The following is a 26,986-nucleotide window of genomic DNA, read 5'->3' on the forward strand; positions in this document are numbered from 1 at the left end:
ACTTCAACTTATGATGACAATCCACTATGCATGTGAAAGTATATGAAGATAATGGCATGCATAATGGAAAATGGACGTCTGCAGAATGATCTAAGTACAGAGTTTATCGTCGCACATGCGGAATTTATCTTCGCAAAACAAAGTGGCAGATAAGTAGCAGACGACCATCAAGTTTAAGTGTTACAACTCAAAGAACCAAATGTAGCAAAACGAGAGTTGTAAGCACGAAGCAAAATATAAAGCACCCGCCCATATGGACCCGCTTGAAGACTATCAACCTCATATGCTTCTCCCCCTTTTGTCAGTAATGACCAAAAAGGTTTGAAGACATAGAGCATCTACTCGTTCCCATGCGGAGTAGGTGAAGTAGCAGGGTCGTCGGTGGTGTTTGGCGGTGCTGACGAGCTTGGAGCAGAGTTGACGCGTCCTGAAGGAGGTGGCGGTGAAGTAGCATCGTCTTCCTCTTCGATAACTCTGGCAGTCACTATGGCAGCAGATGAAGAGAACTCAGAGTCTTCAAGAGATGGAGTTCCTAGCAGCACAGCCCTTCGAGGTGGTGTGGAGTCGAACTTGAAACGCTCAGTGAAGCCATCCTCTTGAAGATCAGCTTCAGAACACATCATCGATAGCCCTTTCCATGTGCGGCGACAGGTTTCATGGGCAACGAAAGCATTCTTGGTGGCAAGATTTCGAATGCGATTAACATCCACCAAGAGGCTTTTCATCTGACGCTTCAGCCAGTCATGATGCCTATCCTGTTTCTGATGTAGAGCCACAATAAGCTCTCGGTCGTTGAGAACGCGAGTGCGCTTCTTGGGTCTTGGAGCAGTTGTACTGTCAGTGGCTTCAGTGGAACCAGGGCGTGGTGCACGTGTAGTGCCAGCCAAAGGATACACCCGAGAGACTGCTTCAACTCCTTCAATGTTCTGTGTGAAGCTCTGGTGTTCTGCATTCTGAAGACTTAGAGGATGCTTGGCAGGCTCAGAATATATGGCTTCAGTAGTCATATCCACATCAGGCAAGAAGATCCGATGGTTGCGGGCTGAGGGCTGATACGAGATGGCAGAGTGTAGCTTGATCAGCCGCATTACCCAAGGGGCGTAGAACTTCAAACCAAACAGATCAGTGCCTGATGCAGCAAGTTGGCGTATGAAGAAGTCTTGTGCATTGAAGCATTTTCCACGAAGTATATAGAAGACCAAGGTCTTCATCGCACCCTGAAGCTTGGCATTTGGAGAGTGCCCTTTGATGGGCCAAAGAGTTCGCCGGATGATGTGATAGATGGTTCTTGGCAGATACTCAAGGTCTTCAATGAAGAACTCTGTGGGATAAGCAGCATCTTGAGGCAATGGCTTCATCATGCTGAGCATCTGACTCATATCAGGTTCAGGCCTCTGAAAGATGCTCTCAATAGCTTCAGTATGCAGCTGACAGCCTTGCTCGAAGAGATCGCCAGGAGTGGGCAAGCCAGTGAGCTCAATGATGTCAAATGCATTGGCTTCGTGATGAACATCGCCGGTCATCCATTCAGGGACCCAAGTCTTCGGATCTCTGCTGTACCCACGGATGTGAAGTGTGGCATAGAATTGGAGCAGCAGCTCTTCATTCCAATGCTCTTGGTCAGTTATGAATGACAGCAGTCCAACTTGCTTGAAGCAATCCAAAGCTTCTTCTAGACAGGGCAGACTAGCTATAGCTTCAACGTCAAGGCGCTTGTGTGGGAACATGCGACCTTGGTTGTAAAGAATGCATGAGTAATAGCTTCGCTGAGGATAGCTCCAGAACCGATCAGATGATATCTTTTCCCTTGAGTAGGGGTTCCTGGAGCTATTGAAGAATGTGTTGTCTGCCCTGAAGCCATTGATGTTGAAGGAGCCAGGTGCTGATGTAGGACCTGGGAACCTTGGCAGTCTTGGAATTGGCTTCTGTACCTGAGGCCTATGCTCAACATGATAGTCGAACTGGGGACCGGCAGCAGACTCAGGGACAGAAGTGGCAGGATCAGTGGCCTCACTGTCGTCTGAAGCTTTTGGTGGGGAGGGCTCCACATTAGCTTCATTGGTGGTTGTGGCAGCCTCAAGAGTTTCATCCTCCACTTGACAAGCTGGAGGGTCGGACACAGGCACGTTCTCTATAAGAACTGCTTCTTGGTGAGACGGGGGGACTTGTGGTACTTCTTCTTCTTTGGCTGATGCAGTCGGAATGTCTTCAGTAGAGACGTGAGGCCTTGGACCTTTGCGAAGCCTGCGGAATGCAGACGACGCCTGTGGAGTTGGAGTGGGCTGGTCCTCATAGTCTTCTTGCTCTTGTGGGCGATCCGCCTAAGAAGCATCATGTGCGATTGGCGTCAGTGGACGACCAATGCTGATGAGTTCACTATTTTCAAACTGAGGAAGGACTGCACCATCTTGTACATTGTCATGTTGACCAATGTCTTCAGCAGCGATGGGATCAGCTGCTAGAATGTCTTCAGCTTCATGAGCCTCTGTGGAAGCAGGCTCATGGACAGTCAGTTGACGTTCAACTTTAGGATAGACTATAGAAATTGGTTCAACTATCAAGGGCTCTGTGGGAGCAGCCCGATCTTTCTTGGCCTTCCTCTTCTTCTTGGAGGGGGCAGTTGGAGAGGCTTCAGAGTGTTTCCTCTTCCTGGCTTCAGCCTCAGCAGTCCTTGTCTTCTTGAGCGCTGAAGCTGTTGACCGACTTTTTGGCTTTGAGCCAGTCAGTCTAGTTGGGAAGACAATCGGAATTTCTTCTTGCCTTGGTGCATCAGGTTCAGCCGTAGCAGGCTTCTTCTTCTTCTTTGCGGCCATCCTGGGGTCGATGCCAGGACGCCCAAGTGCCTTGCGCTTCTCAGCCTCATTATAGGCTTGCACACATCTGTCAGCAAGAGTCTTCATGCGCTCACGCGAACCCTAAGCTTCTGTACGTTTCTTTACAAAGGCTTCCTTGAGCTCGTGCATCATACTCTTGAAGTTCTTCACTTCCTGCACGCTGAGCTTGGCCATATGCTTCTTAAACTGAGCCTTTTCATAGTCAATCTTCTGCTTCAGTTCAACTATGCGCTGGGCAATAGCAAGCTCTGAAGCAATTGCGCCTTGGAAGGCGACACTGAGGCCAATGGGCAGCTGCAGATCTTCAAAGCTGATGTTTGGCGTGTCAAACCATTCGTCAATGAAGTTGTGGATGATGGTAACATCAAAGAGAGGCAGATCATTGAAGATTTCTGCTTCTTCTTTGCTCTTGATGAGTTGTTCAAGAGCGTCATCTACGAGATCTTCATCACTTGACAGATCAATGTCATCATTGCGCAAAATGGCAGCAGCTGTTAGCTCTTGGCCTATGTGTGGCAGAGGCATCTTGGCCTTCTGGGGCTTGGAGACGCGTGATAAGTCTTCAGAATGCACACTATCTTCAGGAGGTGCAGTTGCCAGTGGCCTTGCCCATGAGATTTTTGGTGAAGGGGCCTACTTTGAAGCTTTAGGCTTCTTCAACTGCTTTGGCTTCGGCACTGCAGGTGCTTGATCAGATTCAGTGTCAGCTGCAGGCTCATTCACAGCAGTCCCTTGAACTAAGATGTAGGTGATGAGGCCTTCAAGGTTGGCGAAAGGACCGATGACATTGGGTTCTGCATGTCGTGTGCAATCTGCCCTTGGAGATGAGGGACCAGGGTTGAAGTTAACCCAAAAGTCTTCTTATTCTGCTTCGCTGAGTTCTGGGCAAACTGGTAGTTGCGCTTGAACAGATTGTCGTCACGACACCATAGTAGTGACGATGGGTGTGCATCAGCTGGCTGTGGCCCACGGACCATGCATGGATAGAAGCCTTGAGCAATGGCTTCATCTCTGGACCTGGGTAGAAGATTCTTGTACAGTATGTCTCCCCATGGTCTCTTGATGGCGTTTTTCTCAGCATACTCCTGGGTTACAAATCTGTATTTGAACCATTGTTCTGCCCAATATCTTCGAATCCATTGGATTTAGGTCTTGCGCTGACTGTAATCCTCTTTAGGATCTGTCTTGTACATTTCCGCGAGTTCATCTGGCAGATCTCTGGATGTTCCGCCACGACGCTGTCTGCCACCCTTCCTTGCTGCTTTCTCTGAAGCCATAAACTTTAACTTGAAAGGCTTCAAGACGTTCAAAGGCTTCAAAGGCTTTCTCTTGCTGGACCAACAGGAACTGGCTTCAGGAGAATTTATGTGATGCTGTAAGAATTCTGCAAATGATTGCAGACTATGAGAACCAAAGGATTCTCCCACGGACATGTACCTGTGACAGCATTAAGGTGCGAGGGAAGGGGAAGAGGTCATATGCATTCTCAGAAGATTTTGAAGATAAATCAGTTTAGAAGACATTGACCTCATCGTGCGAAGACATTCACTCATAGATAAGAAGTTGGTTCCAGATTTGTACGAATCCACCGATCAGTACAAGTGAGGAATCTAACTACTTTGTGAAGAACAAGTGAATATACTAGGCATGTTATGAGATGCAGTATGAGAGAGATCTAACTTGTGTAAACATAAACTGCTTGTGGTAGAAAGTGACAAATCCTTAGGATCAACAGTGCTATAAAAAGGGAGTTTTATTTACCACACTAAGAACTGCTAGACGGAGTGGGAGATGAGGCCGAGCAGTTCAATCTTCCGTGCCCTAACTTGGCGATGGAGGACACCTACGGCGACGGCGGAGAGGACGATGTCCGCGGTCGGCGTGAAGACGGTGTCGGAGAGGTTGCGGCAGCGAAGCCCTTCGTCGCCGTCGTCGTCGAGGGCTAGCGGTGGCGCTAGGGTTCGTGCGAGGGTGGAAGAAGAGATAATGACCGCTGTGAGTGTGTATTTATAGGTACGAGGCGGCACTGCGCTATTACACAGGTGCCCCTGGCGATTCGCATCTGAGTAACACGTGGCCATTATGCGCAATTTTGGGGTTTGTTCCACGTCCCACGCACGCCTGGATTGTCGGGTGGTCGTTCCTACTTCTCCGGATTTTATGTGGAGGAATGAGCATTGAAAATAGACTTAATGGTTGTCTCTGTATCTTCTGCTGACAAGGACGCAGAGAAGACATTCGACAGTTTCAATAGAATGCATATGACTTGGAGAGATAGAATTTGAGATAGAAAGCATACAGAGGTTAGGGTCCGATCACATTCACTTAGTTCAAAAGATTCAACAAGAAGACATAGCTATAAGTGAATGCTGTAGAGGACAGAACACTAGTATATATATCTATATAATCAACATTGTGAAGATAATCATGAAGACATGTTGAGATTGAAGCCAAACCAAATGTGAAGGCATAGCAAATGTAACGCCATGAGAAAGAAAAACACTTCAAAATAAAACGTTTGGTGGTGGCGTTACCCACCGTATAGGAAGTATTAGACCCAGACACGGCGCACAATTATCGTGGCGCTCTGAAGTCAAATTCCACATTAATGTATTCACACTTAGAATGTATGTCTTCAGATTGAAGATATACGTTACTTCGTGTGTTGCACATCTAAGTCATCAATATGCATAAGTGTTAGGATGTGTGCCTGATCACAGGACATTTGTGGATTCCAGGATATTTAGCTCACACCGTAACTTGCAAAATCTCTTCTCATCCAAGGGCTTGGTGAAGATATCTGCCAATTGCTCTTTAGTGTTGATGTGTATGATATCAATGTCTTCCTTCACAACATGATCTCTGAGAAAGTGATGAGGAATTTCAATGTGCTTTGTCTTCGAGTGCTGAACTGGGTTGTTGGCAATCTTGATGGTGCTTTCGTTGTCGCAGTAAAGTGGCACTTGCTTCAGATGAATGCCATAGTCCTTGAGTGTTTTCTTCATCCACAGAAGCTGAGCGCAGCAAGATCCAGCAGCAATGTATTCAGATTCAGCAGTGGAGAGAGATACACAGTTCTGCTTCTTTGAAGACCAACATACAAGTGATCGTCCTAGAAAGTGACATGTGCCTGATGTAGACTTCCGATCAACCTTGTCACCAGCATAATCAGCATCCGAGAATCCAACCAGATCAAACTCTGAGCCCTTTGGATACCATAATCCTAGAGTTGGGGTGTGAGCCAAATATCGAAGAATTCGCTTCACAGCTAAGTGATGCGACTCCTTTGGTGCCGCTTGAAATCGAGCACACATGCAAAGACTAAGCATAATATCTGGCCTAGATGCACATAAATAAAGCAAAGAACCAATCATGGAGCGGTATACCTTTTGATCGAACTCTTTACCATTGTCGTCGGGACCCAGATGATGTTTGGCTGGCATTGGTGTTGTGAAGCCTTTGCAGTCTTGCATACCGAACTTCTTCAGGCAATCTTTGAGATACTTCTCTTGAGATATGAAGATGCCGTTGCGTTGTTGTCGTATTTGAAGACCGAGGAAGAACTTCAGCTCTCCCATCATGGACATCTGATATTACTCTTGCATCATATATCCAAACTCTTCACCGTACTTCTGATTGGTGCAGCCGAAGATAATGTCATCCACATATATTTGGCACACAAACAGTTCACCATCATATGTCTTTGTGAAGAGAGTGGGGTCTAGGGAACCAGGTATGAAGCCTTTGCTTTTCAGGAAGTATTTGAGTGTGTCATACCAGGCCCGAGGGGCTTGTTTGAGGCCATACAGTGCCTTGTTGAGCTTGTATACCATGTCAGGATGTTTTGGATCTTCAAAGCCAGGCGGTTGTGCAACATACACTTCTTCTTCAGTCTTGCCATTGAGAAAAGCACTCTTCACATCCATTTGATATAGAAGTATGTTATGATGATTTGCATAGGCCAGCAGTGTGCGTATGGCTTCAAGTCTAGCCACAGGAGCAAATGTTTCATCGAAGTCAATGCCTTCCACTTGAGTATATCCTTGAGCAACGAGACGAGCTTTGTTTCTGACAACTTGACCATGCTCATCTTGCTTGTTGCGGTATATCCATTTGGTGCCTATTATATTGTGCTTCCGTGGATCAGGACGCTTAACTAGTTCCCATACATTATTCAGCTCAAACTGTTGAAGCTCTTCTTGCATAGCTTGAATCCATTCAGGTTCCATGAAGGCTTCTTCAACTTTCTTGGGTTCTGTTATTGAGACGAATGCAAAATGCCCACAGAAATTTGCTAGCTGAGTTGCCCTTGAACGAGTGAGTGGACCAGGTGCATTGATGCTATCAATTATTCTTTCAATCTGCACTTCATTGGCAACGCGAGGATGTACAGGGCGAAGACTTTGCTCTTGCTTTTCATTGTCGTTGCTAGAAGGAATGTCTTCAGGCTGAGCATTGTCTTCATGTTGATCAGGTGCTGAGATGATAAGTTCTTCTTCAGGATGAGCTTCAGAAGGTATAATTTCTCCAGTTCCCATTAGCTTGATTGATTCACTAGATGGAACTTCATCTAGCACATTGGGCAGTTGCTCTCTTTGTGAACCGTTGGTCTCATCGAACCGTACATCCACTGTTTCAACCACTTTGTAATGAAAGAGATTGAAGACTCTGTAGGAGTGCGAATCCTTTCCATATCCAAGCATAAAACCCTCATGTGCTTTTGGTGCAAACTTTGAGGTGTGATGTGGGTCCTTGATCCAGCACCTTGCGCCAAATACTCTAAAGTAATTGACATTTGGCTTCTTGCCAGTAAGGAGCTCATAAGATGTCTTGTTCAGAAGCTTGTGAAGATAAACATGATTTATTGTATGGCATGCAGTGTTAATGGCTTCAGGCCAGAATTTTCTTGGGGTCTTGTATTCATCTAGCATCGTTCTGGCCATCTCAATGAGTGTTCTGTTCTTGCGTTCGACGACACCATTCTGCTGTAGCGTGTACGGGGCTGAGAATTCATGTGTGATGCCCAAGGTATCAAGATATGTATCAAGGCCAGTGTTCTTGAATTCAGTGCCATTGTCACTTTTGATGTGCTTTATCTTGGCTCCATATTTGTTCATAGCTCGATTGGCGAAGCGTCTGAAGACATCCTGCACTTCAGTCTTGTAAAGGATTATGTGCACCCAAGTATATCTAGAATAATCATCAACAATAATGAAGCCATAGAGGCAAGCAGTAGTAGTAAGAGTTGAGTAATGAGTGGGACCGAAAAGATCCATGTGAAGCAGTTTGAAGGGTCGAGTAGTGGTCATGATTTTCTTCGAGGGATGTTTGGCCCTCGTCATCTTCCCAGCTTCACAGGCACCGCATAAATGATCTTTCTTGAACTTGACGCGCTCGATGCCTATGACATGCTTCTTCTTCGCAAGGGTGTGGAGGTTCCTCATGCTAGCATGCCCAAGCCTCCGATGCCAGAGCCAGCATTCTGAAGCCTTTGCTAGAAGACATACTGCAAGCTGCGGCCCTGCTGAGAAATCTACCACGTACAAATCATCTTTTCGATACCCTTCAAACACTAGAGACTTGTCAGATTCCATTAGTACAAGGCAACGATATTTTCCAAATATTACGATCATGTTCAAATCACAAAGCATTGAGACAGACATTAAGTTGAAGCCAAGGGATTCAACAAGCATGACTTTATCCATGTGTTGATCCCTTGAGATTGCAACTCTACCTAGACCCAATACCTTACTTTTATTAGTGTCAGCAAATGTGATGTGGATCTTATCGGATGGACGTAAGGTTGAGTCCATAAGAAGGCTTCTTTTGCCAGTCATGTGATTTGTACACCCACTCTCAATAATCCATTCTGAAGACGCTGGTGTCATACCCTACAGTGCAGTTAGGGGGATAGGCTTCACCAAGAGCATTGTGAAGCAAAAACATTTGACGAACCAATGGGTTATGAAAGCTTAGATCCAGGTTAGGACTAATAGGGATAGTAGCAAGCGATTCAGGAACGAAGTACATAGTAAGACCATTCGGGCATTTGATCTTGCACCCTACAAGATGTTTAAGGTCCCCAGCAATAGCGTCAGATGATTTTGGTTTTCTGCTGGAGACCTTTCCCTGCAAAAAAGAGTTAAGCTTTCTTAGCCACCCACATCTTCAAGGGTGGCTTAGAAGCAATAAGTTTAAGTGCATCATCTGAGAACTTTGGCTTTGAAGCCCTAGCAAACAGTTTTGCAGGAGAACAATAATACTCATAAGAATAAGCAGAATAGTTCTTGGTCTTATGAATATGGCGGTTTGATGAACCGCTCTCATATTCATATGCCTGAGTATGGTTTCCCTGCAAAACATTTACGTTAGTGCGACTCAGGTGAGTCCTCTGTCTGTATGAAGCCTTGGGACCGTATGAAGCCTTTGGTCTGAGGTTTGTCTTCTTCACGTGAGGTGTCATGAAGACATTCATAGGAAGATTTTCCAGACACTTTTTCGGAACCCAGATCTTCTTCATAGGTGGTCCATTCCTGCAATTAGTACCAATGTACCTGGCAAACACTTCACCATTCTAATTCTTAAACAGTATATAGTTTGCATCAAAGGATTCATCAATGATAATGGGGTTAGCACAAGTGAAGCCAGATAGATTTGATGGATCTGCTAAAGGTTCCTTTGCAGCAACCCACATGGTTTTGGGGTACTGCTCAGGTTTCCAGTAAGAGCCATCAGCATTCATCTTCCTTACGAACCCAACACCCTCTTTCCTCGGGTTTCGGCTCAGAATCTGCTTTTTGAGGACATCACATAGTGTCTGATGCCCTTTAAGACTTTTGTACATCCCTGTTTCAAGCAATGTCTTCATCCTAGCATTCTCATCAGCAATAGCAGTGGTATCCTCAGTAGAGGGGTTAGTTACCACATCAACAGTTGAAGATATTTCAACAGCAGTAGCAGTAGAACATTCAATAACAGAAGTAGCATTATCACGCTCAATGCATTTAAGACATGGTGGTTCAAATCCTTCTTGAGTGGGACTGATCAGTTTGGCGTGAAGTGACTCGTTTTATTTTTGAAGATCTTCATGAACCTCTCTCAATTTCTCAAGATCTTGCTTCCTTTGAAGATAATCATAGGAAAGCCTTTCATGATTTGTTGAGAGAGTTTCATGACGACTTTCAAGTTCCTGATACTTAACGTGAAGATTTTTTATGTCTTCAATTAAGGATTCAGACCGAGTCATTTCAGCACCTAACAGATCATCGCTTATGTCTAACAGTTTTTGAATATGTTCCATAGCTTTCTGTTGTTCAGTTGCAATTTTAGCAAGTGTTTTGTAGCTGGGTTTTGAATCACACTCAGAGTCATCATCACTAGATGTTTGATAGTGAGTAGTGCGTGTGTTTACCTTGGCACCGCGTGCCATGAAGCAGTAGGTAGAAGCGGAGTAGTCCTTGTCATTTGCGTCGGTGTCGGTGATGAAGTCATTGTCTTCAGTGTTGAAGATGGAATTGGCAATGTATGCTGTAGCCAGACTTGCGACACCAGAATCGGACTCCTCCTCAGACTCCACCTCCGCCTCCTCAGAAGCAGACTCCTCCTCTGAATCCATTTCCTTGCCAACAAACGCACGTGGCTTGCCAGATGAGCTCTTCTTGTGTGATGAAGAATTTCAGGAAGACTTGGAAGAAGACTTTGAGTATTTCTTCTTCTTCTTGTCATCAGAGTCATATTCCTTGCTCTTCTTCTTCTTTTTGTTCTCATTGTCCCACTATGGACACTCAGAGATGAAGTGACCAAGTTTCTTGCACTTGTGACATGTTTTCTTCTTGTAGTCATGAGCAGAAGCTTCATCATTTTTTGAGCTTGATCGGGAAGACTTTCTGAAGCCTTTCTTCTTGGTGAATTTTTGGAACTTCTTGACAAGCATAGCAAGTTCCCTTCCAATGTCTTTAGGATCATCAGAACTGCTGTCAGATTCTTCTTCAGATGAGGAGACAGCCTTTGCCTTCAGGGCACGAGTTCGCCCATAGTTTGGACCGTAGATATCTCTTTTCTCAGAAAGCTGAAACTCATGTGTGTTGAGCCTCTCAAGTATGTCAGATGGATCGAGTGTCTTGAAATCAGGACGTTCTTGAATCATCAGGGCTAGGATGTCAAACGAACTATCAAGTCATCTCAGCAGTGTCTTAACGACTTCATGTTTGGTGATCTCAGTAGCGCCGAGGGCTTGAAGCTCATTTGTGATGTCAGTGAGTCGGTCAAATGTGTGCTGGACATTCTCATTGTCATTTCGCTTGAAGCGGTTGAAGAGGTTGCGAAGGACACTGATTCTCTGATCTCTCTGGGTTGAGATGCCTTCATTGACCTTGGAGAGCCTGTCCCAGACTAGCTTAGATGTCTTCAAAGCACTCACACGCCCATACTGTCCTTTGGTCAGATGACCACAGATAATATTCTTGGCAGTAGAGTCTAGTTGAACGAATTTCTTGACATCAGCAGCAGTGACACCTTCTCTAGCCTTGGGAACGCCGTTCTCGACGACATACCATAGGTCGATGTCAATGGCTTCAAGATGCATTCGCATCTTATCCTTCCAGTAGGGATATTCAGTTCCATCGAAGACGGGGCACGCAGCGGAGACTTTAATTATCCATGCAGTCGACATAGCTAAAACTCCAGGTGGTTAAACCAAATCACACAGAACAAGGGAGCACCTTGCTTTGATACCAATTGAAAGTGCGTTATATCGACTAGAGGGGGGTGAATAGGCGATTTTTATGAAAGTCTTCAAAACGTGGAAGTTATGAAGACAAACGATAGAAATAAACCTACTACCATGCAGCGGAAGGTAGACTACACTAGGCAAGCCATAGTCAAGTATTCAATAGAGTGAAGGCACAATGACTAATAGCAGCAATGTAGTATGGATCAGGTAGGAAGATATTGCGAAGCCAAACAGAACACGCAATCACTCAGTGAAGACAAAAGATAGTGCAAACATGCAATGACTTCACAAGGAGTAACAGTAAGTAAAGGGAAGGGGAGATGAAACCAGTGACTCGTTGAAGAGAATGATTTGTTGGACCAGTTCCAGTTGCTGTGACAACTGTACGTCTGGTTGGAGCGGCTAGGTATTTAAACCTTAGGACACTGTCGGGTGGTGGGTGCGACATATGCCAACGGGTGGCTTATCTCTGTGGGAACCAGTAAGACATCGCCGGTGCCTGGAAGTGGGATGAGGCGAAGACATGCACGCCGGCGGATCTTACCCAGCTTCGGGGCTCTCCGAGGAGATAACACCCCTACTGCTGCTCTGCGGGGTCTCCGCATTCTCACTAGATGAATCGAGTAGCTACACGACGCTCCTTGAGCTGTTTTTGGGGGAGGAGGAAGAAAGGGCACGGCTAGCCTGCTTCTTCTCCTTGTATGATGCCTAGAACTAGCAGGGGGTCCAACCCTTTGCATGGGTGCCCCGGGGGGGTTATATAGGCCTACCCCCCGGGGGTACAATGGTAATCCGGCTGGGCGCGGGGCCCAGTCGTCTGTGACTGGGCTCGCCGGCTTCTGCGCCGGCTGCTGGGGCCCGCCGGCTGCCAACTCCTTGGCCGACGGGCAGGCCCCACTGTCCGGGGCCAGGTCGGCGGCTGGTCACTGTAGCCTCATCTTGTTGACGTGAGCTTCATCGTGGTAAGCGCGGCTACAGTACCGCCGCCCGTCGGGCGATCGTTGTAGCCTTACCGCGTCTTGTCTCCTTAATGGGGCGTCTTCTTCGAGGGAGGCGGCAAGCCGGCTGCGGGGAGCCGGCTCCGTCTTGGGCCGGCTGGTTGGAAGCGTGGCCGCCTTCGGCCGTCTCTCTGCGCAAAGGGGCCCACCACCTGTGGGTCGCGCTGGCGGCCCGTCGTGGGTGAGGCCAGGGTCAACGTGGCAATAGTGCTGCGCCGGACGGGTCATGCCTACCCCGTATGGTGCACTGTGCCAGGCGTGCCCCGGGATTCGAGGGTGGCAGGCTCTTCTGTAGCCACGCCCCGTCGTACCGCCGTTAGGTGGGTGCAAACTTTGTGGATACGGTCTTGACTGCTTTGCGGGGAGCCGGCTCGAAGGAGTTGGCCTTCTCACAGCCGGCGTCTTGGAGTCGGCCCTCTCATGAGGGTTAAAGTTGGACCGCCTTCCGAAAGCCGGCCTAGATCGCAGCCGGCTAGGGGAAGGCGGCCCTATGTCTTGGATTCTTGAGAGCCGGGCTGGCTCGTAATTTTCTCAGAAGTGCCAGGGGAGGCCGGCTAGGCTACCCATGGTTATTTACTCCGACAGACACACAGTCCCGGACACCCAGTCCTGAACACGCAGCTCAGGACACCTAGTCCTCACCGTATTCTCCTTGAGCTAAGGTCACACAAACCTCGCCCAATCACTCTGGTAAGTCTTCAAGGTAGACTCCCAAACCTTCACAGACTTCGTTCACCGGCAATCCACAATGTCTCTTGGATGCTCAGAACGCGACGCCTAACCGGCTGGAGGATGCACAGTCCTCAAGTGTAATAAGTCTTCAGATCACACTGACAAGAAGACTTAAGTGATGCCCAATTCTCTCTGGCTTTGGGTGGTTAGGGCTTTATCCTCGCAAGGAATTCTCTATCAAAGGCTTCGAGGTGGGTTGCTCTCAAACGACAAAAGCCGTACTCTCAATCTGAGTAGCCAACCGTTTATGGTTGTAGGAGGTGAGCTATTTATAGCCACTTGGCAACCCAACCTGATTTGTCCGAAATGACCTTGGGTCACTAAGGAACTGACACGTGTTCCAACGGTCAAATTTCAAACTCACACGGCAACTTTACTTGGGTTACAAGCAAAGCTGACTTGTCCGACTCTGGACAAGATTCGCTCTCATAGTCTTCACTCGAAGACATAGGTTTTGGTTTAGGCATCACTTCCGTCATTCTGACTGGTTCTCTTGGACCCCACTTAATAGTACGGTGGTTCCTATGACTCAACACAAAAAAGAAAAAAACTACGAAAGATCTAAGTCTTCGAGATCCATAGGCTTCATGTGGTGTCTTCTCTTGTCATAGTCTTCAATGTGAATGTCTTCATATACCACCTTTGTCTTCAATGTCTTCATACATTTTTAGGGGTCATCTCTGGTAGGAAAACCGAATCAATGAGGGACTTCTACATGTGTTATCCTGCAATTCTCACAAACACATTAGTCCCTCAACTAAGTTTGTCGTCAATACTCCAAAACCAACTAGGGGTGGCACTAGATGCACTTACAATCTCTAATCAGTTCATGATCCCTTCGTTCTCATGTATCTAGATTGTCTCAAGTAACTTCGTTCATTTCACAATTCTTACCCGGTGATTCATCCCTTTACTTCATGCATTTTAAATTCTATCCGTGGCTCTTCCAAGATTCTTCTTCTTTCATTATAATCACAATTGACTCTTTCTTTCCAATCCTGCTGGTGGTTCATTGAAGACCTTCTCAAGGTTGCGCTATATCTATCTTAATCCTTTTCTATGAGAATAAGTAATATGCCAAATCCATTGTTTGTCATCAATCTAATTGGTGAAGGATAAGCATAATGTAATCCTTATTCTTGTTTCTTCCAAGTGATTAATCCCTTATTACGGAGGCTCATCAAAGAATTAATTCCTTCTCGAAGGGTTCATCAACATTCTTTTCAGAGGAGCTCAAGCATTCTTCATCTTGCAATCCGGAGTGCAATTCTTTCTACCGTATCATTGGAGGTGGTGTTATGTCATTCTTGATAATTTTCCTTCGTGTTTCATGATTCACAAGTTATCAAGTATGAGATATTTTAAATCCATCAACCTCTTCATTAGATTTATCTTGGGTTATATTTCACCTAAAGCTTTTCCTAAGGATTGTTGCTATTATGGTGCTTATAAATAACCCAAGTTCTTCATTTATCCTCCCGGTGATATAGTTTCTCGTCTCCTTGTTCATATCAATCCAATTCTTTTCCCGTGAGTGGCAGGTTATCACCTCTAGTTTCGAGATGTTTTTCTATAATCCCACCACAATTGTTGGTTTTCCAACAATTCCGTTCAACCCTTCTCCTAAAGATGCCTTTTCAAGCTCTTTTGTGGCAGAAGTTGGCATTTTCTTCTCTTTCTCCTATCTCAATTATCTTTCTTCTATTCTTTTGTTACGGAGGCATTGTGATGTTGCTCTCTTCTACCTATCTTCTTGTTTTGTCATGATAGTGTTTTTTTTCTTTGCTGATCCATTCAACCGGAGTGTCGTGTTTTCTTTCGAGCTCTCTCATCTTATCAAATTTTGCACCCCTTCTCAACCGGAGTGCTGTCCAAATTATATCATTCTTATTCCTTCTCTATCTCGTTTTAACCGGAGTGTTGTGCCCTCTGCTCAAGTTCTTTTCATCTAATCAAGTTCCTTATCACTTTTAAACCGGAGTGCTGCCCGTATTTGTTCTTCCTTGTTACTCTTCCCTACCGGAGTGCTTTCAATTTTGTTCTTCTTCGTTGCTTTCTTTCTTTCTATTTGTTCAACCTCTCAAGGTTTGTGGTTTCACTCATTTGTCAAAGAACCAACTTAGTTTTACCTCTTCTCTTTCTCTTCCGTTTTTCCCTCCGATGCCATCCTAGATCTCGGGACGAGATCCTCTCGTAGTGGTGGAGTGTTGTAACGCCCCAAGACCGGAGATTCAGATGCCTTCTAGGGTTTTCGGGTTTCGTTATGTGTTTTGTTTGGTTCATTGCATTCATCTTTGCATCATGTGCATTGCATCATGTCATTTCTTTTCTTAACTCAACTAAATAAATTGCATGGATCTTTGGTCCATTTAAATCGAGGGATATTCACTATGGTGATTACTCTTTAAAACATATCCTCCCGATATTAGGGAGCTATATTGAATATTCCATTTTTGGAATCACCCATGAACACACTTGCAATTAATCACATGTCTTTTCTGCTTCGAGTTTGCTCCTCAAACTTCGCCCATAAATTCTTTTATCTTTTTTCGGAGGTCTACCAAAAATCTCAACATTTTGGGACCTTTCTAACGCCCACTTCTTTTTTGAACTCATTTGAATTTAATTCAAACGAGTTCCAATCCAAACTTTGTACACATGCCCATTTATATTTTTCTTGGATCAAGATCATTCTTGTGAGTCAGGGAATTTAACTTCCATGCCCAAATTCCATCCATACCCTCTCTTTCTTTTTCCCTTCTATCTATTTGTATTTTCTCTTTTTGGTTAAGAGAGAAGAGTAGGAGAGGCAGTCCAACAGGTCTTGGATGTTCTCCTTTCCATTGGGCCGGCCTTCCTAGGCCCAGCCTAGCTGTCCACTTAGGCCCATCCAGTCGGCCGACCTAACTGCTCTAACCCTAGCCCAACCCCCACTCTCCCTCGTCTCCTCCTCTAGCGCCACCAGAAGCCCCATGATCGAACCTGCCTCTCCCCTCGATCCCCAGCTCGCGCGCGCCCCTCTCTTCCATCGCCCCCGCTGCCTCCATCCTCATGTCGCCTCTCTCCCTTTCCTCCCGTCGCCGTCTTCGGTGGGAGCAGGAGCTCCCTGTTGTCGCTCCGGCTGGCGGAGTCCAAGCCACCGAGCAGCACCGCGCCCTCGTCCCATTCCCGCAGCCCTCCTCACTCGGTTTTGAGCGCCCCAGCGCTGCACCTCGCCGCCGCTTGCTCCGGCGACCAGCAGGACACCGCCGCAGCGCCGACCAGCGCCAGACTCGACCTCCCCCTTTCCTCGAGCATCGGCGGCCACAGCAGCTTCCTCCCATCGCAACCCCGCTGCCATTTTTCCTTGCCCTATGTCCCCCTCGCGTACAAGCGCCCGACCTCCTCTAACCCGCCGCCCAGACCTGCTTGTGTCTGCCCGGTTCCCAACGTCGTCGTGCCTGTTGCCCAGATCCACCATCATCTGCTGCTGCTGCCCTTTGCTGCTCTCCCTTGAGCGTGCCCGCTTCCTGCCGCTGCTCACGCACCGCTAGTCCTTCCTGCTATCCTCCAGAGGCCTTTTGGGGTTAGCATTGTTTTGGATCGACAAGGACGAGAATGCCAAGTACCACGACATACGGTGCCCGAACGTCCACCACAACAGCGCCAAGTTCCACCATCGACGACCATTTTGGATACGACAAGACCCGGACCGACAAGTACCGTGGCCCCGAAGACCTCTGATGCGTCAAGTCCCTTTTCAGAAGTGTACCACTACCACTGTCTTTGGAATAGCTAAGAACGACAAGTACCTTGATGCCCGATGCATAGAACAACTACCGTCGCCGACGACCCGAGTACCACTACCGTCGACCCTCGAAGACCCCGTGGATGTCAAGTTCCATGTCGCGACCCCGAACATCTACGGACGTGTATGACTACCGTTGCCCAAAGAACCGCGAGTCACAAGCGCCATGAACAACTACTGTCGTCGTGGATCCGACAAGTTCGTGAGTACGACTAGTTCCCACGACCACCCTCGAGGACATTGGTTCCATCAAGTTCGACGACAACATGGGTACAACTACCGCCGCCGCGATTTTCGTCAAAACGTCGTGTACCTCTACTTTCACTACCGTCCCGTTGATCACGGATGACCAATAGTACCTCTACTTCCACTAGGTATGTCTCGAGAACGTCTACTTCCTCTACTTGGCACCGAACGAGAACCGTCCCGTTTGCACACTTCGAAGGTATGACCATCGAGACGACATCCGTGATCGAATGCTTGCGATGTTTGAGATGCTCATGTTCGAACCGTGTTCGAATTGTCGATGCACGTTGCCCCTCTTTTGCCTTGTTACCGTCGTCTCATGGGACACCCGGAATCCGGGAGTGCCCCACCATCTTTTGCACGCATCCGCACATTTCTCCTTTGCATCGGTATCTCACTCGAGTTATCAGAACCGGAACGCTGCCGTGGCACCGTTTTCGTTATCGTTGCCGTCGCACCCCTTTCCTTTCCACCACGGTGAAAAATGCTAAATAATGCTCTTGTCAAATTTTAATAAAAATTGCATAAACTTGTCCATGTCATTCGCATCATAATAACAACAATTAAAATGTTTAAATTGTTGTTGCAATAAATTACTAAGGCATATGGGGATTTACCGGATTCGTTATTTGTTATATCCGGCCCCATTTAAATTGTTTAGATGGTGTAGTTTTGCTATGCCTCACCTCTTGCCATGTTAATCAACTTTTAATATTGTTGGGTACCTAAACGAGAGAGAACTAAATAATTGTTGTGGTGTTTCGTCAATATGCAACTCGTTGCATATTGAGCTCCACTTAACTTGTAGTTTTGCTTGTGCACATTGCCATGCCATGCCTCATTAAGCCGGACATGCATCATACTTGATTTTGCATCATGCCATGTTTATGTGATGGTTGTTTACTATGTTGTTTGCTTCTTTCCGGGTGCTTCTCTCGTTAGCTTCGGTTTCGTTCCGGAGTTGTGAGGATCCGTTCGACTACGTCCGTTTGTCTTCTTCTTGGACTCGTTCTTCTTCCTTGCGGGATCTCAGGCAAGATGACCATACCCTCGAAATCACTTCTATCTTTGCTTGCTAGTTGCTCGCTCTTTTGCTATGCCTATGCTACGATACCTACCACTTGCTTATCATGCCTCCCATATTGTGAAGCCAAGCCTCTAACCCACCTTGCCCTAACAAACCGTTGTTTGGCTATGTTACCGCTTTGCTCAGCCCCTCTTATAGCATTGCTAGTTGCAGGTGAAGATTGGGGCTTGTTCCATGTTGGAACATGGATATTTTGTTGGGATATCACAATATCTCTTATTTAATTAATGCATCTATATACTTGGTAAAGGGTGGAAGGCTCGGCCTTATGCCTGGTGTTTCGTTCCACTCTTGCTGCCCTAGTTTCCGTCATATCGGTGTTATGTTTCCGGATTTTGCGTACCTTACGTGGTTGGGTTATAATGGGAATCCCCTTGACAGTTCACTTTGAATAAAACTCCTCCAGCAAGGCCCAACCATGGTTTTACCATTCGCCACCTAGCCTTTTTCCCTTGGGAGTCGCACATCCCGGGGGTCATCTTTATTTTAACCCCCCGGGCCAGTGCTTGTCTAAGTGTTGGTCCAAACTAGAGCCCCTTGCAGCGCCACCTCGGGGAAACTCGAGGGCTGGTTTTAGTTGTACGGATTGCTTATTCGGTGTTGCCCTGAGAACGAGATATGTGCAGCTCCTATCGCGATGTCGGCGCATCGGGTGGTCTTGTTGGACTTGTTTTACCATTGTCGAGGATGTCTTGTAACCAGGATTCCGAGCCTGATCGGGTCTTCCCGCTAGAAGGAATATCCTTCGTTGACCGTGGGATCTTGTGATGGGCTAAGTTGGGACACCCCTGCAGGGATTTGAACTTTCGAAAGCCGTGCCCGCGGTTATGGGCAGATGGGAATTTGTTAATGTCCGGTTGTAGAAAACTTGAAGTTGATCTTAATTAAAATACATCAACCGCGCGAGTTACCGTGATGGTCTCTTTCCGGAGGAGTCCGGGAAGTGAACACGGTGTTGGAGTTATGTTTGATGTAGGTTGTTCTAGGATCACTTCTTGATCATAGTTTTTCGATCACGCTTTGCCTTCTCTTATCGCTCTCATTTGCGTATGTTAGCCACCATATATGCTAGTCGCTTGCTGTAGCTCCACATCATACCTTTACCTTACCCATAAGCTTAAATAGTCTTGATCGCGAGGGTGCAAGATTGCTAAGTCCCTGTGACTCACAGATACTTCCAAAACCAGTTTGCAGGTGCCGAGGATACCGTGCAGATGATGCAACCGAGCTCAAGGAGGAGCTCTTTGAAGATCTTGTCCTTTGTATTGTTTCGTTCTATTCGATCAGTAGTGGAGCCCAGTTGGGGTCGATAAGGGATCTGTGTAGCATTTGGGGTAGTCTTCTTTTATTTTGGTTCCGTATTCGGACCTTGATTGTATCTGTTTGATGTAATGCTTTATTCATGTAATTGTGTGAAGTGGTGATTGTAATCCAACTATGTATCTCTTTCCCTTATGTATTACATGGGTTGTGTGAAGATTACCTCACTTGTGACATTCCTTTCAATGCGGTTATGCCTCTAAGTCTTGCTTCGACACATGGGAGATATAGCCGCATCGAGGGCGTTACATGTAGAAGCCGTCCGTGATCGATGCCCCCTCCGGCGGAGCTCTGAAAAAGGCCCCAAGATGGGATCTCGTGGATACAGAAAGTTGCGGTGGTGGAATTAGGTTTTTGGCTCCGTATCTGATCGTTTGGGGGTACGTAGGTATATATAGGAGGAAGGAGTACGTCGGTGGAGCAATAGGGGGCCCACGAGGGTGGAGGGCGTGCCTGGTGGGGGTGAGCACGCCCCCTACCTCGTGGCCTCCTCGTTTCTTTGTTGACGTAGGGTCCATGTCTCTCGGATCATAATCTTCCTAAAAATCACGTTCCCGAAGGTTTCATTCCGTTTGGACTCCGTTTGATATTCCTTTTCTTCGAAACCCTAAAACATGCCAAAAAAAAACAATTCTGGGCTGGGCCTCCGGTTAATAGGTTAGTGCCAAAAATAATATAAAGTGGATAATAAAGACCAATAATGTCGAAAATAGTAGATAATATAGCATGGAGCAATAAAAAATTATAGATATGTTGGAGACGTATCAAGCATCCCCAAGCTTAATTCCTGCTCGTCCTCGAGTAAGTAAATGATAAAAACAGAATTTTTGATGCGGAGTGCTACTTGGCATAATTTTAATGTAATTCTTCTTAATTGTGGTATGAATATTCAGATCCGAAAGATTCAAGAAAAAGGTTCTTATTGACATAAAAATAATAGTACTTCAAGGATACTAACAAAGCAACTATGTGTTCTCAAAATAACATGGCTAAAGAAAGTTATCCCTACAAAATCATATAGTCTGGCTATGCTCTATCTTCACCACACAAAATATTTAAATCATGTACAACCCTGATGACAAGCCAAGCAATTGTTTCATACTTTTGACATTCTCAAACTTTTTCAATCTTCACGCAATACATGAGTGTGAGCCATGGATATAGCACTATAGGTGGAATAGAATGGTGGTTGTGGAGAAGACAAAAAGGGAGAAGATAGTCTCACATCAACTAGGCGTATCAACGGGCTATGGAGATGCCCATCAATAGATATCAATGTGAGTGAGTAGGGATTGCCATGCAACGGATGCACTAGAGCTATAAGTATATGAAAGCTCAAAAAGAAACTAAGTGGGTGTGCATCCAACTTACTTGCTCATGAAGACCTAGGGAAATTTGAGGAAGCCCATCATTGGAATATACAAGCCAAGTTCTATAATGTAAAATTCCCACTAGTATATGAAAGTGATAACATGAGAGACTCTCTACTATGAATATCATGGTGCTACTTTGAAGCACAAGTGTGGTAAAAGGATAGTAACATTGTCCCTCCTCTCTTTTTCTCTCTTTTCTTATTTTTTTATTTGGGCTTTTATCTTTTTTTATGGCCTCATTTGTTTCTTTCTTTTTTCGTCCGGAGTCTCATCCCGACTTGTGGGGGAATCATAGTCTCCATCATCCTTTCCTCACTAGGACAATGCTCTAATAATGATGCTCATCACACTTTTATTTTTCGTACAACTCAACAATTACAACTCGATACTTAGAACAAAATATGACTCTATATGAATGCCTCCGGCGGTGTATCGGGATATGCAACGACTCATGAGTGACATGTATGAAAGAATTATGAACGACGGCTTTGCCACAAATACGATGCCAACTACATGATCATGCTAAGCAATATGACAATGATGGAGTGTGTCATAAACAGAATGGTGGAAAGTTGCATGGCAATATATCTCGGAATGGCTATGGAAATGCCATAATAGGTAGGTATGGTGGCTGTTTTGAGGAAGGTATATGGTGGGTGTATGATACCGGCGAAAGGTGCGCGGTATTAGAGAGGCTAGCAAAGGTGGAAGGGTGAGAGTGCGTATAATCCGTGGACTCAACATTAGTCATAAAGAAATCATATACTTATTGCAAAAATCTACAAGTTATCAAAGCAAAGTATTACGCGCATGCTCCTAGGGGGATAGATTGGTAGGAAAAGACCATCGCTCATCCCCGACCGCCACTCATAAGGAAGACAATCAATAAATAAATCATGCTCCGACTTCATCACATAATGGTTCACCATACGTGCATGCTACGGGAATCACAAGCTTCAACACAAGTATTTCTCAAATTCACAACTACTCAACTAGCATGACTTTAATATCACCATCTCCATATCTCAAAACAATTATCAAGTATCAAACTTCTCATAGTATTCAACACACTCATAAGAGAATTTTATTATTAATCTTGCATACCAAGCATATTAGGATTTTAAGAAAATTACCATGCTATTAAGACTCTCAAAATAATCTAAGTGGAGCATGAGAGATCAATAGTTTCTATAAAATGAATCCACCACTGTGCTCTAAAAGATATAAGTGAAGTACTAGAGCAAAATTATATAACTCAAAAGATATAAGCGAAGCACATAGAGTATTCTAACAAATTCCAAATCATGTATGGCTCTCTCAAAAGGTGTGTACAGCAAGGATGATTGTGGTAAACTAACAAGCAAAGACTCATATCATACAAGACGCTCCAAGCAAAACACATATCATGTGGCGAATAAAAATATAGCTCCAAGTAAAGTTACCGATAGAAGTAGATGAAAGAGGGGATGCCTTCCGGGGCACCCCCAAGCTTTGGCTTTTAGGTGTCCTTATATTATCTTGGGGGTGCCATGGGAATCCCCAATCTTAGGCTCTTGCCACTCCATGTTCCATAATCCATCAAATCTTTACCCAAAACTTGAAAACTTCATAACACAAAACTTAAAGTAGAAAATCTCGTGAGCTCCGTTAGCGAAAGAGAATAAAAGATCACTTCAAGGTACTGTAATTAACTCATTCTTTATTTATATTGGTGTCATACCTACTGTATTCCAACTTCTCTATGGTTTATAAACTATTTTACTAGCCATAGATTCATCAAAATAAGCAAACAACACACGAAAAACAGAATCTGTCAAAAACAGAACAGTATGTAGTAATTTGTAGCTAGCCTAAGATCTGGAACCCAAAAAGTTCTAAAATAAATTTCTGGATGTGAGTAATGTATCTATTAAACGTCTGCAAAAAGAATTAACGAAATATCAATTTCCAAATAAAAATGACAGCAGTTCTCGTGAGCGCTAAAGTTTCTGTTTTTTACAGCAAGTTCAACAAGACTTTCCCCAAGTCTTCCCAACGGTTCTACTTGGCACAAACACTAATTAAACACAAAAACACAACCAAAATAGAGTCTAGATAATTTATTTATTACTAAACAGGAGCAAAAATCAAGGAATAAAAATAAAATTGGGTTGCCTCCCAACAAGCGCTATCCTTTAACGCCCCTAGCTAGGCATAATAAGCAAGAATAGGTCTAGGTATTGCCATCTTTGGTAGGCAATCCATAAGTGGCTATCCTAATAGATTCATAAGGTAATTTAATTTCTTTCTAGGAAAGTGTTACATGCCTTTCCTTAATGTAAATTGGAATCTAATATTTCCTTCCTTCATATCAATAATTGCACCAATCGTTCTAAGGAAAGGTCTACCAAGAATAATTGGACATGAAGGATTGCAATCTATGTCAAGAACAATAAAATCTACGGGCACATAATTACTATTTGCAACAATAAGAACATCATTAATTCTTCCCATAGGTTTCTTAATAGTGGAATCCGCAAGGTGCAAGTTTAGAGAGCAATCATCAATATCACGAAAACCTAACAAATCACACAAAGTCTTTGGAATCGTGGAAACACTAGCACCCAAATCACATAAAGCATAGCATTCATGATATTTAATTTTAATTTTAATAGTTGGTTCCAACTCATCATAAAGTTTTCTAGGGATAGAAACTTCCAATTCAAGTTTTTCTTCATAAGATTGCATCAAGGCATCAACGATATGTTTAGTAAACACTTTATTTTGACTATAAGTGTGAGGAGAATTTAGCACGGATTGCAACAAGGAAATACAATCAATCAAAGAGCAATTTTCATAGTTAAATTCCTTGAAATCCATAATAGTGGGTTTAGCAACATCTAGGGTTTTAATTTCTTCAATCCCACTTTTATCAATTTTAGCATCAAGATCAAGAAATTCCGAATTCTTGGAACGCCTTCTAGGTAAAGGTGGATCATATTCAGTCCCATCATTATCAAGATTCATATTGCAAAAAACGATTTAATAGGGGACACATCAATACCTTTTAGATCTTCATCTTTATTTTCATAGCAACTAGAAGAACAGGCCTTTATAAAGGCATCTTTCTTAGCACGCATCCTAGCGGTTCTTTCTTTGCACTCATCAATGGAAATTCTCATGGCTTTGAGAGACTCATTGATATCATGCTTAGGTGGAATAGATCTAAGTTTCAAAGAATCAACATCAAGAGAAATTCTATCAATGTTCCTAGCCAAATCATCAATCTTAACCAATTTTTCTTCAATCATAGCATTAAAATTCTTTTGTGAAGTAATAAATTCTTTAATATTAGATTAAAAATCAGAGTGCATCTTATTATAATTTCCATAAGAATTGTTGTAGGAATTACCATAATTATTAGAGGGATTACTAGGATAAGGCCTAGGATTAAAATTTCCTCTATACGCGTTGTTACCAAAATTGTTCCTACCAACAAAATTCACATCCATAGATTCATTATTATTCTCAATCAAAGTAGACAAGGGCATATCATTAGGACGAGAAGAAACACTCTTATTAGCAAATAATTTCATAAGTTCATCCATCTTTCCACTCAAAACATTAATTTCTTCTATCGCATGCACCTTTTTATTAGTAGATCTTTCAGTATGCCATTGAGAATAATTAACCATAATATTATCTAGGAGTTTAGTAGCTTCTCCTAAAGTGATTTCCATAAAAGTGCCTCCCGCGACCGAATCTAAAAGATTTCTAGAAGAAAAATTCAAACCGGCATAAAAATTCTGAACAATCATCCACAAGTTTAAACCATGAGTAGGGCAATTACGTATCATTAATTTCATTCTCTCCCAAGCTTGTGCAACATGTTCATGATCAAGTTGCTTAAAGTTCATAATATCGTTTCTAAGAGAGATGATCTTAGCGGGAGGAAAATACTTAGAGATAAAAGCATCTTTGCACTTGTTCCATGAATCAATACTATTTTTAGGCGAAGACGAAAACCAAGCTTTAGCATGATCTCTAAGCGAAAAAGGAAATAGCTTCAATTTAACAATATCATTATCCACATCTTTCTTCTTTTGCATGTCACACAAATCAACGAAGCTATTTAGATGGGTAGCGGCATCTTCACTAGGAAGTCCGGAAAACGGATCTTTCATCACAAGATTCAGCAAAGCAGTATTAATTTCACAAGATTCAGCATCGGTAAGAGGAGCAATGGAGTGCTAATAAAATCATTGTTGTTGGTATTGGTAAAGTCACACAATTTAGTATTATCTTGAGCCATCATGACAAGCAAGCAAACTAACACACAAGCAAACAAAAAGCAAGCGGGCAAAAGGAGGCAAATAGAGAGGGGGGATAGAGAGAGAGGGCGAATAAAACGGCAAGGGTGAAGTGGGGGAGAGGAAAACGAGAGGCAAATGGCAAATAATATAATGCGGAAGATAAGGGTATGTGATGGGTACTTGGTATGTTGACTTTTGCATAGACCTCCCCGGCAACGGCGCCAGAAATCCTTCTTGCTACCTCTTAAGCACTGCGTTGGTTTTCCCCGTAGAGGAAGGGATGATGCAGCAAAGTAGCGTAAGTATTCCCTCAGTTTTTGAGAACCAAGGTATCAATCCAGTAGGAGGCTACGCGCGAGTCCCTCGTTCCTACACAAAACAAATAAATCCTCGCAACCAACACAAATAGGGGTTGTCAATCCCTATAGGGCCACTTACGAGAGTGAGATATGATAGATATGATGAGATAATATTTTTGGTATTTTTATGATAAAGATGCAAAGTAAATAACTAAGTAGTAGGAGATTAATATGATGAAGATAGACCCGGGGGCCATAGGTTTCACTAGTGGCTTCTCTCGAGAGCATAAGTATTCTACGGTGGGTGAACAAATTACTGTTGAGCAATTGACAGAATTGAGCATAGTTATGAGAATATCTAGGTATGATCATGTATATAGGCATCACGTCCGAGACAAGTGGACCGACTCCTGCCTGCATCTACTACTATTATTCCACTCATCGACCGCTATCCAGCATGCATCTTGAGTATTAAGTTAAAAACAGAGTAACGCCTTAAGCAAGATGACATGATGTAGAGGGATAGACTCATGCAATATGAAGAAAACCCCATCTTGTTATCCTCGATGGAAACAATACAATACGTGCCTTGCTACCCCTACTATCACCTGGAAAGGACACCGCAAGATTGAACCCAAAGCTAAGCACTTCTCCCATTGCAAGAAAGATCAATCTAGTAGGCCAAACCAAACTGATAATTCGAAGAGACTTGCAAAGATAACCAATCATACATAAAAGAATTCAGAGAAGATTCAAATATTATTCATAGATAGACTTGATCATAAACCCACAATTCATCGGTCTCAACAAACACACCACAAAAAGAAGATTACATCGAATGGTTCTCCACAAGAGAGGGGGAGAACATTGTATTGAGATCCAAAAAGAGAGAAGAGCCATCTAGCTACTAACTATGGACCCGTAGGTCTGAGGTAAACTACTCACACTTCATCGGAGAGGCTATGGTGTTGATGTAGAAGCCCTCCGTGATCGATGCCCCCTCCGGCGAAGCTCCGGAAAAGGCCCCAAGATGGGATCTCGTGGATACAGAAAGTTGCGGCGGTGGAATTGGGTTTTTGGCTCCGTATCTGATCGTTTGGGGGTACGTAGGTATATATAGGAGGAAGGAGTACGTCGGTGGAGCAACAGGGGGCCCACGAGGGTGGAGGGCGCACCTGGTGGGGGTGGGCGCGCCACCCTACCTTGTGGCCTCCTCATCTCTTTCTTGACATAGGGTCCAAGTCTTCCGGATCATAATCTTCCTAAAAATCACGTTCCCGAAGGTTT

This window comes from Triticum dicoccoides, chromosome 6A (assembly GCF_002162155.2).
Source record: "Triticum dicoccoides isolate Atlit2015 ecotype Zavitan chromosome 6A, WEW_v2.0, whole genome shotgun sequence".
Taxonomy (NCBI): Eukaryota; Viridiplantae; Streptophyta; class Magnoliopsida; order Poales; family Poaceae; genus Triticum; species Triticum dicoccoides.